Raw genomic sequence first — 16869 nt, forward strand, 5'->3', positions numbered from 1 at the left:
TGGTGTCCCTAGGAGGTGGGCTAATGGGTGGGGGTAGAGAGGAAGGTTCTTTGGCTCTTTAGAGACTCTGCATCAAGTCTGAACCTTGGGAAATTTCCACCTGCTCTGCCCATTTGCCTAGACTTCCTTTGCAGATCTCACTGGCTTCCTTTCCTCCATTCCCCCACCCCAGATCACGCCCACCCAGGCTCTACTATCAGTGTCTGGATGCTGGTTGCCAAGGCCATCCATACATGGTTTGGAGCGCCAATCAAGTATTTTTCAAAGAGCCCCCCTCTATGTCAACATTTGGCTCACCTAAAATCTGCACCATGCTAGTAGCTCAGTCTCATGTGATCCCATTAACGATATCTTGCATTGGCCAACAGAAGTCATCCTTCTGCCAGGCCACCCACCCTCCTGGAACTTGGGCCTGTTGACAGGATCCCCAGACAAGCCTACAAGTGTGAGTTTTAAAATCCTAGGGAATCTGGTTGAATTCGTGTGAGGAGTGGCTGAGGGTCGTGAAGGGGAGGAATCGGGTCTGAGGCAGGTCCACATTCCCAGTCTTGAACGTGAGTATCTCTCCTGAATGGTATCGCTAGCCTAGGCTGGACTCGGCACTAAAGGGAAATTTAGAAAATTTCAGGAAGACCCTCCAGGGCATGATGGCTCCTGGGGCCCAGGATGTTCTATTTGCTGAGGTCTCAGAGTGATGGTGCTGGTCACAGCCCTCTACCTGACAGACATTTTATTATTCCGGTTAGTTTATATCACAATTCCTCAAGGTTCATTAGAGAAATATATATATCTCATCCTTTTCTCCTTACTTTTCCTAGACTTAAAAGAATCTCAGAATTGAAGGAGACTCTGAGATCACTTATATCAGGAAGTTTAAAGGATAAATTTCATCTCAATTGTTGAAATAATGCTGGTTAACCAATCTCAGTATGTATAAGGATTAAAAAATAATGAAATCAAACACACCAACATGACTTTGCAGATTCATTCTCCCATACCTTTTCTGCGATGAATACACATGACAGGATTGAAAGTCTGGCTTCCTACTTCATAGATCCTATTATTCTTTCAAAATGCACTGCCTTGAATTTACCACACGTAATTAAACCCCACTGCATTTAACCAAACAAATGAGCAATGTGCAGTAGGTCTGACAGGTGCCTCAGGCAGGGTTACTGACCCCTTTTCGTGGAGAGAATATGATAGACCATATCATGCTGTATGGTGTAGACCAGACAGGTGCCTTAAAGCCCCTGATAACGCAGGTCAATGAATGCTAGTCAATGTAGGCGTATTGGACGCACAAAGGGAAGGGATCCTTTCAAAGCAGACAGAGGCGAGTGTGCTAGGACCGTGAGTGAGTCTCCACATTTGCATGAGGAGGATCATTCCTGGGTCCTTCATGGCAGAATTATAGGACAAAACAACCACCAACTGGAATGTGAGAATTTATTTTCAGTCTCTCTGGTGCTGTTTTTATGGAATGGATGGATACGTGATAGCGAAAAGGAAGGAAGGAAAGAGAGTGTTTCATGTAAAATGGGGATCATTATGATATTACTACCTCATTAAGTGAGAAAATGAATTTGTCAAATTTGTATCACAATGTGAGTGCCTTTCAGATTTTAATTTGCATATAAATTCTTATGGGATTTGAAAATATACAGTGTGTCCATAAAGTCATGGTGCACTTTTGACTGGTCACAGGAAAGCAACAAAAGATGATAGAAATGTGAAATCTGAACCAAATAAAAGGGAAACCCTTCCTATTTCTGTAGGATGATGTGGCAGCATGTGCGCATGCGCAGATGGTGACGTAACACCATGTATACAGTGGAGCAGCCCATGGCCATGCCAGTCGAGATGTGGATGGTACAGAGGAAAGTTCAGTGTGTTCTGTGGCTCGCTAAATTCGAATCTGTGACCAAAGTGCAACGTGAATATCGGCACATTTATAACGAAGCGCCACCACATAGGAATAACATTACTTGGTGGGATAAGCTGTTGAAGGAAACCGGCAGTTTGGTGGAGAAACCCCGTTCTGGTAGGCCATCAGTCAGTGACGAGTCTGTAGAGGCTAAACGGATAGCTACCTAAGGAGCCCTAAAAAAATCTGTGCGTGAGCCCACATCAAACTGCACTGAATAGGTATGAAACTGGGAGAGTTTTCCTTTTATTTAGTGCAGATTTCACATTTCTATCATCTTTTGTTGCTTTCCTGTGACCTGTCAAAAGTGCACCATGACTTTATGGACACACTGTATATCTATAGATCTGATTCAGTAGACCTGGAGTGGAGCCTGGGATTCCGTATTCTGAACTAGTGCCCAAGGGTTTCCGCGCTGTGGGTGGAAGCCCATGCTCTGAGTGGTAAAGCTCAAGGGCACTGCCACGTGCTGTCGTTGGCTCCCTCTTACTCACACATGTATAATAATCTGTGAGGGGCTAGTCGGTCAACAGGGGCTACTGGAGAGCCTCTCACACGAAAGACTCTATGGAGCAGCATCTCAAAGGGCACCCTTAAAACGGACTCTTCCATCGTGTCTTTCTCTTACTACAAAACATTCATCCTGGCTACATGGTTTTGTTGCTGAGAAAGTGGAAGCAGCTGTTGACACCTCCCAATCGCCAGCCTACGGAAAGCGGGGACGAGGAGATGCTGTTTTCTTCACCACTTTGAACACTAGGTGAGATTCTTTTAAAGAAGAGCAAATCTAGGTTTGCTAAATGCCCGGAGAGCTGGGAAAGTGCGGGGTCTGATGCTCTGCCCGCCCCCTCCGGGTCTGGTTGCGATGGAAAATTCGGATTCCACACCGCAGAGGAAGGCAGCCAGTGTTTTAAGGCTTTTTGCTAGCTGCCAGGAAGCCAAACTGCTGACGGTGGAGGCAAAGGGAGGGGACCAGGTGAGAGAAACACAGCTGGATGTACAGAAAGGGGAGGAGGAAGGGGGGAGGGGCAGAGAAGGAGGAGGAGGAAGAAAGTGCCGGTGTGAAGGAGGAAGGAAAGGCAGGAGCAAGCAAGATGGCCTGGGTGTGGTGGGACACCTTCTGAAGGCACATTCAAAGGGGATTTGAAAAAAGACAGGCTACATGGCTACAATATTTACTCTGACAAAATGTATGAAAACGGGGGCTCCCACAGTGCCCTATGTTTCCCTTAATGGTGACATGTCCTGTAATAAGATGGTAACCTTGAGGCATTATCCGCCTGCCCCATGCATTCTGACAGACCGACAGAACGTGAGTGCAAGCACAGGAAGTGGATTCTGGAACTTGGGCAGAAATATATTAAAGAACAGGGGTTATTTCCTTCCGTGAAGGAGCGCTTCTAAGAAGATAAGTTCAATTCATTATATTAGTAAGATTAAGATCTGCCAGGATACAAACAAGACCATTTATCAAGGATGTGGGAGGGCTCTGGGCCAGGATTCCTCAGACACAGGACACATGCTTCGGGATGCGGTGACTAAGCCCTGGGATGCTGCGGGCACCAGGGGGCTTCTTCTGCAGGGCTTGTATTCTGACTTAACAGAATCAGAGAACACAAAGAACAAGTGGTGGGCAATCAGAGTCTGCTCCCTCTTAGAAATAAAGGAGCAGGCCCTGGCCAGTTTATTTAGTGGATAGAGCATCAGCCCAGCATATGGATGTCCCAGGTTTGATCCCTGGCAGGGCACACAAGAGAAGCAACCATCTACTTCTCTTACCCTCCCCCCCCCCACTTCTCTTTCTCTTCCCCTTCCATAGCCAGCGGCTTGATTGGTTTGAGTGTGGCCCCGGGCACTGAGGATAGATTGGTTGGTCTGAACATATCAGCCTTAGGCACTAAAAAGAGCTCAGTATTTGAACATCAGTCCCATACATAGTTGCTGGGTAGATCCTGGTTGGAGCACATGTTGGAGTTGGTCTATATCTTCCCTCCTCTCACTTAAAAAGAAAGAAAGAATTGGAGTAGCAGAGAAATGGTCTCAGGGGAGAGATCCAGGTGTGTCCTGCTGTCCCTGACTTCACTTACAGTCATTGCACTCATACCGAGCACAATGAATGAGTTGAGTTAGACACTGTGTGGGAGGTGGAGATGGTTTGGAAGACAAGGTCTTTGACCTTGGGTAGTCTACAGTCTCATGAGCCCCAATCTGGAGCAATTTATATTTTGCTGTCCCTGAGCTTAATTTTTTTTATTCTTAATTGTTTTGGGCTCCCTCAAGTGAGGTAGGGTGGGTCAGAAAGATTTATCAGAGCTGAATGAAACCTAAGCATTCAGGAAAGAAGGAATCAAATGGAAAATCCAGAGTAAATTCTAGAAGCTTCCTGACCCAGTTCTCTCCCATTTTACCTTCTGTTTTTCCATGCCAGCCAAACCGCAGCCATCACTCTACTGTCCAATTTTTTCTTCTTTTGTGTCAGCCAATGCCTTAGAATTATAGAGCTGAATGTGATGAGGATCAAAGTCTAGCCTTTTACTTTTGTGGATTATCGTCCCTCACAGAATATCTCTCCCTCTGAGTGACTATCTGTAGGGATGGCCTCAGGCGGTGGCCTATTCCTTTGCTAGATTATTCACATGGTCCAAAAAAAAAAATCATCTTTATATTGAGGCAAACCCTGACTGGCAAGCCCATTGAAATGATTAAACATTGCTCCCTAGGTGCCCCCAGCCCACTGTCTCTTCTCATGAACCACGGGCAGCTCCTGTTCTACCTAAAGAAGCTACTTTGTGAGGTTCAGTGTCAACACCTGTCACAGCTTTTGCCCTGAGATCTGTCAAGAGGTGACTCACACTGGCACATGCCTGGGTATAGAAGCTATGGAATAAACAGGAAGACGATGAGCGCAAGGAGGAGAGAATGAGAGTGAAGGAGGAAACTACACAGAGAAGAGAAGACATGGGGGAGAAAGGGCCAGAGGAGGAAGAACTGGGATGAACAAGAAAGAGGAGAAAACAAGCAGCTGGGGGAAGCCAGTGGAAGTGGAGAGCGATGGGCACCTCGGGAGTCCATCTAGCTCAGATGGTAGGATTTCTGTAAAAGTAAGAAAAGACGTTTTCCTACTGCCCAGTGAGAGAGGCTAGCCTAGGTGTTCACTGTGTTCTCTATTAATACTGCACTTTGAAAGATGCAATCGAATGTCCAGGTGTTCAAGGGCATGCTTCTGACTTGTTAGGCAACAGCTGGACTTTTTGGTCCATCTGGGAAAATAAATTTTTGCTCACTTACTGAAACTACATGGTCTTTTAAGCTATCAAGAAACTGCAAGGAGTGTACCATGCTTAGAAAAAGTATGAGTTGGCTGGCATGTTGTGTATTTGCTGGACATCATGCCCTAGAGGTCAGAAGGAAAGGAACTGTCTGAAGCAGTCCCCTGTCCACTGCTTCTGTGCCCTTGTGGTGTGGACGACATGGTAGACACTATCAGAAGTTCATGTGGGGATGTGTGCCCACATCTTGTCACCCATCTATCATTCTCTCCCTAGGTTTTTGTCAATAAAACACAAGCACGTAAAGTGAGCCACAGAGATCAAGGTATTAGCTTCACTGTTGTCAAGCTGGCTGATGGTCGGGGCTTCTGTGGCTGTAGCCCTTCTCCATAGGGACTGAAGATATCTAGACTTAGGTGATAGGAATACTCGGCTTGAGTACTCAGTCGCAGGCCAAGTGATGGGCCTGAGAGCAAGACCTGCATTGTAATGGGGAGTCCAGGCTCAGGAGGACCCCTCAGCCCCATGAAGAGGTGGATCAGGATTGAAGTGAAGAATCAGTGCCACCTGTGAGATGATGACGTTATCCCTGCTTAACTGGGTCCAACGACATCGATCAAATAACCAGCCCAATGACAACAGTTAGCCATTGTGCACAAAGGACCCAAAGAGTGACTGCAACAAAGTGGGGCCTTTCCATCCCTGGGAGTGTAGAGGACATTGCCATCTGGAAACCCATGGGCTAGGGGTCTGGTTTCTCACTCCTTCCTAAAGATGTCCTGGTTCTTTCTCAATCATAAACCTCCTGACATGAGAGCCTCTTTCTTGTAAAGAATAGAAACATTAGAAATACTCTTGAGTTGAATTTGGGTTAAGGCTTCAGCGCTGGGGACAGCTTGGCTCACATGAACTCAGTCTTGCACAGTTTGGGCTTGATTCCTATGTGGTAGCGCATTGTCTAAATCACAGGCACACTGGGAAGGAATTACACTTTCTCCTTCTTTCAACCCCTTATGCATCTAGTGTAAGGCACACATATAGTATTTGCTCCCTCTGCCTATGGCTAGAGGCTTGGAAAGTCTGAACCGCCCCAAAACTCTCCCTCTCCACTTATTTAATCTCGCCTCTTTCTGCCAGTCTCTGCCCTCCCCACCCCTTGACTCTCCTTAGAACAGTGCTGGCGATAAGCAGCTCTGGGCTCCCCCTCCTTAATTAAACCAGGGAGTGTGGACGGCAGTGCGCTCCATTCCTGCCTGCTCCCAACTCCCAGACGCGTCCCCTCGCTGCATTGAAGTTAATGAAAAGTGTGATAAACCCACTGTTTCATTTTTTCTTTAATTAATGCAAGCAATTGAATTGTGCTAAAGCCATTTTGGTTTGGACACTGAGCCTCTGGGTCAACATCTCACTTGCTGGCAGTGCAGGAGCTCTTTTCTTGGGCTCAGATAAGCCTTCTCAGGCCGAGGGCCGAGGCCACCAGGATCACCCAAGGAAGGGGCACTCACTCTCATCCAGGTTGCCTGTCTGGCTTCCTACCCTGGGGCTGACAGTAGTTGGCTAATGACAAGATCAATGTATTATTGTGAAAGTGAGCTGAGCTTCTGGTGGGGGAAAGAATCCATGAATAATGCTCCCAGGAGCTGGGGGCTCAAAGACATTCCTGGCAATGGTGGGTTTCCTAAGTCGTTCCCACATTCTGATAGGACAGCCGAAGATGACACGAGAAGGACTCAAGTGACTCATCCCACAGAACTGTCCAGGAAGATGAATTCTGATACATTAGGCTCTGGTGAAGGGTATTGTCTGGCAGGTGGGGCAGGAGAAGAGACTGCCAAGGACTTTCTCGGCAGGGAGCTCTAGGGACAAGCGCCTGGAGGCGTTCTCCCAGGTGGCATGTCAGAATCACCCAAAGAGCGCTCTGAAAATAGACTTTTGTAACTGCACGCACAGATTGATTTGACTGGCCTGGGATCGAGCCATCATGCCAGCATTCTGTGCAACCTATCCAGGGGTGCTACTGTATAAGAATGACTGAGATGACAGCCTGGTTAGTCCATGGAGGACTATTCTGGCCTTCACTTGCCATGTGTCAGCTCCACCTGAGGACTCCCCGGCTTCCGCTGCCGGGCAGGCACGAGGGGCCAAGCAGGACATGATGCTCTGCACACCTCAGTGAGCTCAGGACCTCTGTAGACTGTCCACTGGCCTCCGTGAGGGGCAGACAGTTGTGATGCTGTCGGGTGAGATCCAGAAAGGAGACTTTGCTCTGTGTAAGGTAATGACAGCCAGGACGGCCTGACAGTGACCACCACACTTTGTTGGTCCACCATTAGAAAGCCGAGACACATGACCACACAGCATAAAGTATAGGAGCTCCTTCCCAACACACAGTGAAGATAAGTGTCCATGTTTACCTTGGTTTTACTTAGGTTTCTGTGTTTTCTCCCTGAGATGGGTTTATTGTGAGTAGAAAGACTCAGGACAAGAGGTTTTTAGAATTCAGATGATACTGTTAACCCAGGAGTGCTCCTGAGTGAGTGACACAGAAAAACCCAGGGTTCCTGCAAGGATGTGGCATATACCTTTTAAATGGCAGTTTAGAGTACATTCCAGAGAAAGAAGAGAGGGGATGGACAGAGATATACAGAGAAATAGATCGAGACAAGAGACAGGTAGGCAAAGACAGATACAGAAAGACAAAGAGAGACAGTAAGAACAAGGAGGCAGAAAACAAGGAATTCTTTTTTTTTTTTTTTTTTGGATGAGAGGGGAGATAATGAGGTAGACTCCCACATGCCTCCCCTACCAGGATCCATCTGGCAACCCTGTCTTGGGCCGATGCTCCAGTACCAAGTTATTTTATTTTTAGCACGTGAGGCCAATAAGCGCCAATAGAGCTATCTTCAGTACCTGGGGCCACATACAAAACAACTGAGCACCTGGCTGCAGGAGGGTAAGAGAGAAAGAAGGGGGAGAGGGAGGGGACAGAAGCAGATGATTGCTTCTCCTGGGTGTTCTGACCGGGAATCAAACTTGCGAAGTCCATACGCTGGGCCATCACTTTATCCACTGAACCACCAGCCAGGGCCAAAGCTAGAATTTCACACCCAGGCAGACAAATGGCTGAGGATAGAGCTCAAATCCATCTGAGAACAGAGTAGCCTACTTGGATTACAAAAAGTAGCTAACATTTATATTCTAAAAAGTGTCTAAATATAAATAGAAACAACCAATAAAGACCAAAAGAGCTTTTGAAAACCAGAGTTGAAATAACTAAGTTATTGACAAAATATTAAGGATATTTGAAAACTTTTTATTCATTACATGTTTTCTTCCTTTAAGTACTACTTTTTGCAATCTGAACCAACAGGGTTATTTTAGTATTAAAAACTAAAAAGTAAAATGGATTCTAAATAAAGCCCTCCTTTAAAAAAAACTTGATAACTTGGAAAAAAAAGCAGCCTTTTACAAGGTATTAAATGAAATATGCTTCTTTTACTTATATATGTCTGTCAACAGCTTGATTCAACCTCATCTGCATTACCTGCATAGCCTGTTTCTCAAAGGGAAGAATTGTCTGGAGAAGCCGAACTGTCCTGCACCACAGTGTGGCCAGTGGGTCCCCGACACCGCAATTACCTGAGCTTTGTAAAATCGGCCTCTTGAGCCTATAGCAAGCCTAGAGGGCCAGAATCTGTTGGGGGCTAAGCCGTTTCCAACATCTTGCAATTATTTTGAATAATAGAGCAACATCATAACAAAAGCTTTACCCCTTGCTTGCTTTGGGGGAAATTAAAAGTTTCTTTCCAACAACAACTGCACTTGGTTCATTTTCCCAGGGGATTAACAATTTTTCCTTTTGTCTAGTAATACTAAGTGTGTCCTTATTTTTACACGTAGTGTGATCTTAGTTAGGCTTGTCTGAGATAACCCCAGCTGACACCTGTTTCCCCAGGATAATTTTTAACAGTCGCCTTCCGCTCTCAGAACTGTGCTGGTCTGGATGACAACCTATGTGGCCACCTTACTTCCAGCCCCTGGAAAGGCCTGCCTTCACCCCGCAGTGCCCAGCCTGCTGCAGGCTCCTGACTGTGGGGCTGTCCCAACATTCACACTTCCAAGTCTAACGAGAAGCAGTGGTTTGGTCCCCGAGGAGATTGTGGATTCCTGGATGTCAGCTCTGCTGGAAGAGGGTCAAGAATGACCTCACGGGCTCTGTGCCGCTGGAGCTCGAGGCCCACCCAGCAGCTGCCCTCTTCTCTGCGAGTGCAGACTAAAGCAGCAGTTTGAAGGCGAAGGAACCGGAGTGAGGCATCAGCTCTGCTGAGCCCAGGGCGGAAACCTAGCCACAGGTCTAGGGATCCAGGCAGGTCCGACAGCAGAACCGCACCCTGCGATATGGCTTGGTTGGCCCAGAGTACTCAGAAGCTGTCCAAGGGCCTTTTCGGGGTGTTGGGGAAACACTCTTTTGGGGAAGATTCAAGCTCAGGTTCTGCAGATGGGCTTTGGCATAAACTAACTCCCTTTGCTTCCTCTTTTACTTCTTTTCCTTTGTTCTCTTCCTCTTATCCTCTCCCCGTAGTAGTGTCCAAAAGCACAGCCACAGGACAATGATGCTAATTATTAACATTCATTAATAATTATTAACGTTCATGAATACTAATACTTGCTTTAGCTTCCAGGCAAAATACCCACGGAGTCAAGCTGTACCCTTGGCATGCAGGCCACATCCAGGGACATTCTGCACACTTGGCAGAGCAGGGAGGCCTGCCCTCTGAAGCATCGCAGGGAGATAACTCCGCTCACACGCTCAGCTGTTGCAGGAGCCAAGAGAAAAGGATCAGGAGCACGTGACACGGTGATAGGTCCCTTTGGAAACTGTCTTGTCAAGGGCTCTCTCTGCACCTGCAGCCTGTGCTATTCTAGGTAAGTCTGTCTCCCTCTAATCGTCTGACTGATACCCTTAGTAAGTTGACCTCTCCCCTGGCCTCCTTAGCCTAGTCACCATGGAAGTCACATTATATACGACCTTTAACAGTGACAATAGCAGGAATAAATGTAGGAAACCGCTGACTCGGAGATCAGAAGATCTGGGATCTAACCTGCTTTGCCATTAACATGGTATGTGGTTTTGCGTAATGGTTTTTAGCAATCCAAGCCTCATTTTTCTTTTTTTCCTATCAAATAAAAAATCACATCGATGATCTCTAAGGTCATATGATATTTTATAACTTAGCAATATGGTCCATGCCCAGAGGCAGATTAAGATCTGTTGAGGCCTTGGGTGCAGAAGAAAATGTTGGGACCCTTACATTAAAAAAAGTATAAAGGTCGGGTTTTGTGAGGCTCTTCAGAAGCCAGGGCCCAGGGCACATGGCTGGTATACCTGCCATTAAATCCACTTCTGACTATGCCCAGGAATTCTGAATGACTCCTTAAGTTCTGGAAACCAGATGCCCATGGTGCTGATGGGCAGAGTTCCTACCTGGGGGTTAAGGATCACTGTTCTGTAAAAAACATGGGAGGTCCCTGCACTTAGGCAGGCACACTGTGGAAATGAGGAGGCCGCCCTAGCTTTATCTGGGGTCTTGCCAATGCAGACTTAAGAATAGAGACACCACACCGGTTCAAGGTGGCTCTCATCTGTCACTTTTCCATAGCTGCTCAGAGATGGAGAGGAAGGAGAGGTTTTGACAATTATGAAGGACTGTGTGTCTGAGGGTAATGTCTTGTATTAATGGGGGAAATTAATTATTTCCTTTCCCTTCTAAAACTCTTATTCATTCAGATTTTGACAAGTAGCTGCTTCCCCCCCACCTCCTCTTGATGGGTAGATTGAAATAATGTCTTAGAGGTACAACTAATCACCCATGTATGTGAATTGAGGCCCATTTTCAGGGGTCTGAGGGTACACTTCAAAGGCAGGAACACGATCCTTCTCTTGGGTGTGGTTAGTACGTTAGAGTGGCTCACAGAAAGCAGGGAAGCATTCTACTAAGTAGACTGCTGGATCATTATAAAGGGCATTAGCTCAGGAACAGCTGGGAGAGTTCCGAGGGCGAGGTACAGCGGGAGGGCAGGGTCTGCCAGGCCCTCTGTGGGCACACCACACTGCCCAGATGTCCATGTGTTTCCTAGCCAGCCACAAGCTCTCCTTTCGGGTGTTAATGGAGATTTCATTCCGTAGGCCTAAGTGAACTCAATCTTCAGCCCTTTCCCCAGCTCTGGGTGGTGGTTGGGGCTGGTGAGACTGACAGCCAGGACCCTCTAATCACATAATGGGTTCCCCTGGCAACCAGCTTCCATTCTAAGGTGCTTTCACATCATTAACATGAGAGAAGATACCTTTCCCCACATCACCAGGAGAGCTCTGTACCAGAAACTGGGAGAAAACCAAACATATACTTCTTATTAGAAGTCACAATATTACAGACAGTCCTTTCAAACTTTGCTTTTTACAGGAAATAGCACTACACTAGGTCCGTGAGAAATCTCTACCTGTGTACACTTGAGTAAGTTACTTAACCATACTGGGCCTCCTGTTTCATCTTTGGTAAAAATAAAAGATTTGGATAAGATGATTTCTGCAGAATGTTAGTTCTAACATTGGATCATCAATAGCTGGTTAAAGGAAATAATGTGTCCCTTACAAACACTGATTTGAATTGTGTGTGTCTGTTTAAAGGAAAAGTATGGCAAAGTAAGGACAGCATCTCACTTGTAATCTCATGAGAAGGGACAAAGATATAAGAAAGCCTAAAGATTCTCAAGCTTAAAATCAGAAGGCTATTCATCCTAAGAAGAAAACAAGTGACATTTACATTATTAAATCACAATTACAAAGCCAATCAGCCACAGAAGAGAAGAGATCATTTCCATCAGTTATTACTGAACTGAACATAATTTTTCAATCACCAGCAGATTGAAAATGGGGGCTACAGCTCATCCAGGAACTCTTCTATCATAGGAGTTATTAATCAGGTATTAACTTTGTCTTATTAGCAAGGACACTGGTGAGACGGTGGGGAAGCAGGACGCAGGGAGGCAGCTGGTTAATTCCTGCAACGGCGGCACAGAGCGCTGAAGCAGACCCTTGGGCAGCCCCCAGCGTATCTAGCAGTCCTGCCGTGAGGGAGACACACCACGTTCTCTGCTTTCATTCCAAAGGGTCAGCAGATGAACATGTAAAAATAAGTAAATCATGCCTATTTCACTGCCGATTTATTTTCTGACTGCTGCAGGTGCTCTGGCTCTGAGTCTGGGTCGGGTGGCATCTATGACTGCTGACCTTTGGGCTTGCCACCCACCTCCCTGAACATCGGGGTGCTCCAGTCCTGGTGGAAAGAACGGACTGCCTGTCTCTTCACAGCCTCATATTGGCTTGTGGGAAATGAAAAGCACAAACAAAAGATTTTGTGTGTGTGTGTGTGCTCTTTTGATGTGCTGCGATTATAATAGGGGTCTCAGTAAGTTCTATCAATAAGTGATGTACCGAGGTTCTCTGGCTCTCTGTTTTCTATCTTCCTCTATCGTAGCACTTTAAACATTCTTTTTTCAATTACAGTTGACATACAATGTTATATTAATTTCATGAGTGCAACACAGTGATCAGACATTTACATACCTTATGGAGTGATCACCCCATAAGTCTAGTACCAGCTTGGTACCACACATAGTTATTACAATATTATTGACTGTATTCCCTGTGCTGTACTTTATAATCCCATGATTGTTTTTATAACTCCACCCACTTGATTTTCTTTATCCATAGAGGATAGGCTTCAAATCCCCGAACCTGTCATGGGTTCAACTCTCCGACCCCTCTGTAACAGGGCCGGCTAGTCTACTGAGACACTAGGTAAGGTATGTTTTGTTCTCAAAGCCGCAGAAGACTGGACAGAATGAAGGGCTGCCTTTCACCATCCCCCAAGGGCACAAGGCTTTGTGAATTCTCCATTCTGAGCTTTTTACTTCAAGTTGTTAATGACTTTTGTGTCATGGGGTCTAAAGCAGTTGCTAGGCACCCAGAATCTGATTATTACCCAGGCTTTTATTTTAAAGAAGCAGGAAAACAAAGAGTTGAGTTTAAAGCCCTCCTCAGGTTTTAAAGGAAACATTAGATACTATTTAGTTGGGGGAGAGTGGTACAAGAGATGAACTTGGGACGTGCTGTGGTGGTGTTTGAAGCGGTTTCATTTCAGCTGCAGAACAGGGATAGCATGTAAAGCAGGGAAACAGCATGAATGGGGTGGGGAGGTAGGAACATTCTGGAAAGTACATTGTAAGTTATTTTATTCCTCTGCTTGCTTTTCTGAGGAAAATTACTTTTGGCTCTTGGTTAGTGGATTCTGGCTCCAGGGGAAAATTCTGCCCTGTTAAATGACCTCAGGGAAATTGTAATCGTGAGCCAAGAGCTATTCTCATGTTTTGCTTTCTCATCACACTTTCCCACTTGCACATGATTAGCAGGAAAAGATGACTACTCTGTGCAAAGCACATGCTAGGCGGCATAGTGTTCTGCTTGTTTGTTTGTTTGTTTGTTTGATGGGGGGCAGGGGGCTAGTTGAGAACACTAGCGCTAGCCAATAGAAGCCATACAATGAATAGTCCTTGAATTGAATCCTCCTAAGCACACGTTTCCATACTGGTCTCATTTGGATAGTCTCTAATTTTAGACTCCCAATGACTAGAGAGTCAACTTTCCCTTCTGCTACTAGCTTTCCCAACCAGCTTCCGCCAGGCCAAACCTGCTCTTGCAATCTAAAGTCTGTCTGAATCAGCCTTGGTGCCCAAGTGCTTGGAGAGGTAAGCAACAGTGGGACACATCATAAAACATTTGATCCTGGCAGTCTGATCTGGAGGGTGAGGACCAAGGCTCAGGAGCCAGACACTGACTCTTTGAGGTCAGGCTTCAGCGGCCTACTATCACGAGCCATCAAGCACCACATCATCTTGCCGAGGGACCCCGCAATAGTGGCGATGCTCTATCACCTCTTCCTCCAACTACTCACAGTGACAGCCCCCGGCGAGGGGCCCTGGGATAAGGACAGAGCACATGTAGGAAGGAGCCCGTACCCAGGGACTTTGGGGTTGTGGTGACACACCCCTTTCCCACAAAATGAAATGTGATCTATGATTTATGAAACCAATGCTATGGAGCCTATCACAGAGAGGAGAAAGGGGCTGCTTTGACTTCCAATCCAGCCTCTCTACGGGAAGTAGAGGCCTATGGGAAATCCACAGCAGCAAGTACATCCATTGCTTTATGACTTGAAGGGACATAGAACAGCTGCATGCTGTTAGTGTGCACACCCTCTAGAAACAATGTGATTTTCAGTCTAAATGTGTGTACCATCTGACCCACCCTCTTCCCGTTAGACGTTTATAATTGTATGAACAGAGTGTAACACCATTACAGTAGAACATATCACATAAACTTGAATATATTACAGGTCAAGCCCGTCTCCTAAAACAACAGTGACATTCTTAAATGGCCTGATTTAAATTCTACGTTCCTAATCCCAGGATGAAAAGGAGTTTCACTGGGCTTGCTCATCTTATTTCTACTTTATTATAAAGTGCTTAAGTTCAGCACAGGACCACACCATTCCTTCACACTGCAAATGGTCACCTACTCTGTCACACACTCAGCAAGTGGGTCCCTGGCACATGCTGGAATGAGCCTGGAGTGTCCAGTATACAGAGTAACTTACAGCTGGTGCTGTTTTAACTCAGCCACCTCATTGCCAGAGGAATGTCCCCATTAGTTAATGATGGTCGTGTTCCTATTCTGTGCTTCTTATCTCTGGCATGGCTCTTAGAACAATGGATATAACTCTCATGGACTGTATTCTCTCAAGGGCTAATAGCGAAAGAGAAGAGCTATCCTCTCTGCCAGAGGGGAAGCACATTCATTCCCCATTGTTAGTGTCAGGAGGCCAAGAACCAGCACTGCTGATAGGGTATTCCCTCTAGGCCCTTAAAGAACCTGGGCCTTCCAGCTGTGACCCTGAACTTCAGACAACTGAACACTAGGAGAAGTGAATAATTTGCAACAAGACCAAAACTGAATTATTTCCTGCAAGTAATGACCACTTCTAACAGGACAAAGTCAGATAGGACCTAAAATCTCCTAAGCCAGAGGGGAAATTTCAAATTTTCCCTCATGAGAGATCCCCTTAAGATATCACTCAAGGGAGCAAATGTACATCCTGTTATGTCAGAGCCAGTCCTTATTACATCTGTTGACCTGTTGTAACTATGGATACCACACCTTTCATTTTCAAAAGCATCTTGGTATAGACAACACATTAAGTGGTCACGTTACATTTAAATCATCTCCTACTCAAAAGAAGTTCTCTTGTGTTTAAATATCTTAAGCCTATCAGATATTGATGAAGACCATCTTTGTATAACTCCTTTTTTTTTTCAAATTAATTAATCCATGTATCCCTTATTTGAAATATCACCTATCATACTCACTATAATCCCTGCCTTCATGGAACTTACATTTTAGTAAGGAAACAACATTAGATGATATAACAGATCAGGTATGTTGCTTGTTAAAGGCTATCAGACCTGTTTTTAAGTAGCAAAATCCCCTCTGCCAATGAATACTACATTGGAAGTTGACCAAGTTGTAAAAACAGAACTGCACCTTTGGGGTTGGTATGGGGAGGTGTAGGAACCGGGGATTGTAGCCCGGGCTCATGATGGCCATTCAGTTCTTCTCCTTCCCCTCTTTCCTCCCTCCTTTCTCTAACACTCACAGAGGCACCTAGAGGTTTACAGAAACTCCTATGTTTCTTATGACTTACAGTTAAAAACAAACAGGCTCCCATTGTTAAGCAGAACACAGTGCAATAAAGGAAACAATACCTAAACACATATAACATTCCATAACAATGAAAGATTTAGGGAGCTTGTCAGAACCAAAGAAAATACGTCCATGGCTATATGAATTAAACAGCTAAGAATTGTAGTCATTGTTAAAGGAATTTTTTAAGCTGAATTTATTAGGGTGACACTAGCTAACATAATTATACAGGTTTCAGGTATCCAACTCTACAATGCATCCCCATACACTGCACTGTGTGCTCCCCGGCCCCCAAGTCATCTTTGTCCTTGACCATCTATCCCCCTCCCTCCTCACCCCCTCCCCGAACAACCCCGCCACCAGCAATCACTTCAGTGTTGTTCCTGTCCAAAGGAATTTTAAGGCTGGAGAGTTCATACTAGGCTGAATATTTTTTATATTATTTTTATTGAATTATTTTAGGGTTTAATTATTTTAATTAAAAGACAGTTCCATGTCTCTAGTCTAATAGCCTCATGGTGAATCTTGTTCATTTCCATGTGCATTGTTGTCAGTAGCAATAGAAAACAGCTGAAAGGACTTGATGTCTTCCTAGGTAGCCCGTAACCATGACCACATTATTCATCTACTTCTTTAACAAATGATAAGTGATTCTACCCATATTGCACAGGGAGGGTGGTGAGAGTGGAGGCCCAACTTATTTCCAAAAAAACAATCCATCCAACTCATCAAGTGTGAGGCTAGAACAATAGTGAGCATGCAAAGTGTTTTGAACTTGGCAGGGGAAAGTGAACCAAATAAATTTGTGGTATTGTTGTTGTACTGCTCAACACGGTCCAGTTACAGTTAAAGATTTA

The 16869-nt window shown here is 45.5% G+C and overlaps 1 protein-coding gene across 8 annotated transcripts in view; it reads right to left on the minus strand.

Annotated features, from left to right (window-relative positions):
* Nucleotides 1-16869, minus strand: part of OPCML (opioid binding protein/cell adhesion molecule like) — a 1154973-nt gene that overhangs the window by 21006 nt on the left and 1117098 nt on the right. The window lies entirely within an intron of this gene.

This window comes from Saccopteryx leptura, chromosome 2 (genome assembly GCF_036850995.1).
Source record: "Saccopteryx leptura isolate mSacLep1 chromosome 2, mSacLep1_pri_phased_curated, whole genome shotgun sequence".
Taxonomy (NCBI): Eukaryota; Metazoa; Chordata; class Mammalia; order Chiroptera; family Emballonuridae; genus Saccopteryx; species Saccopteryx leptura.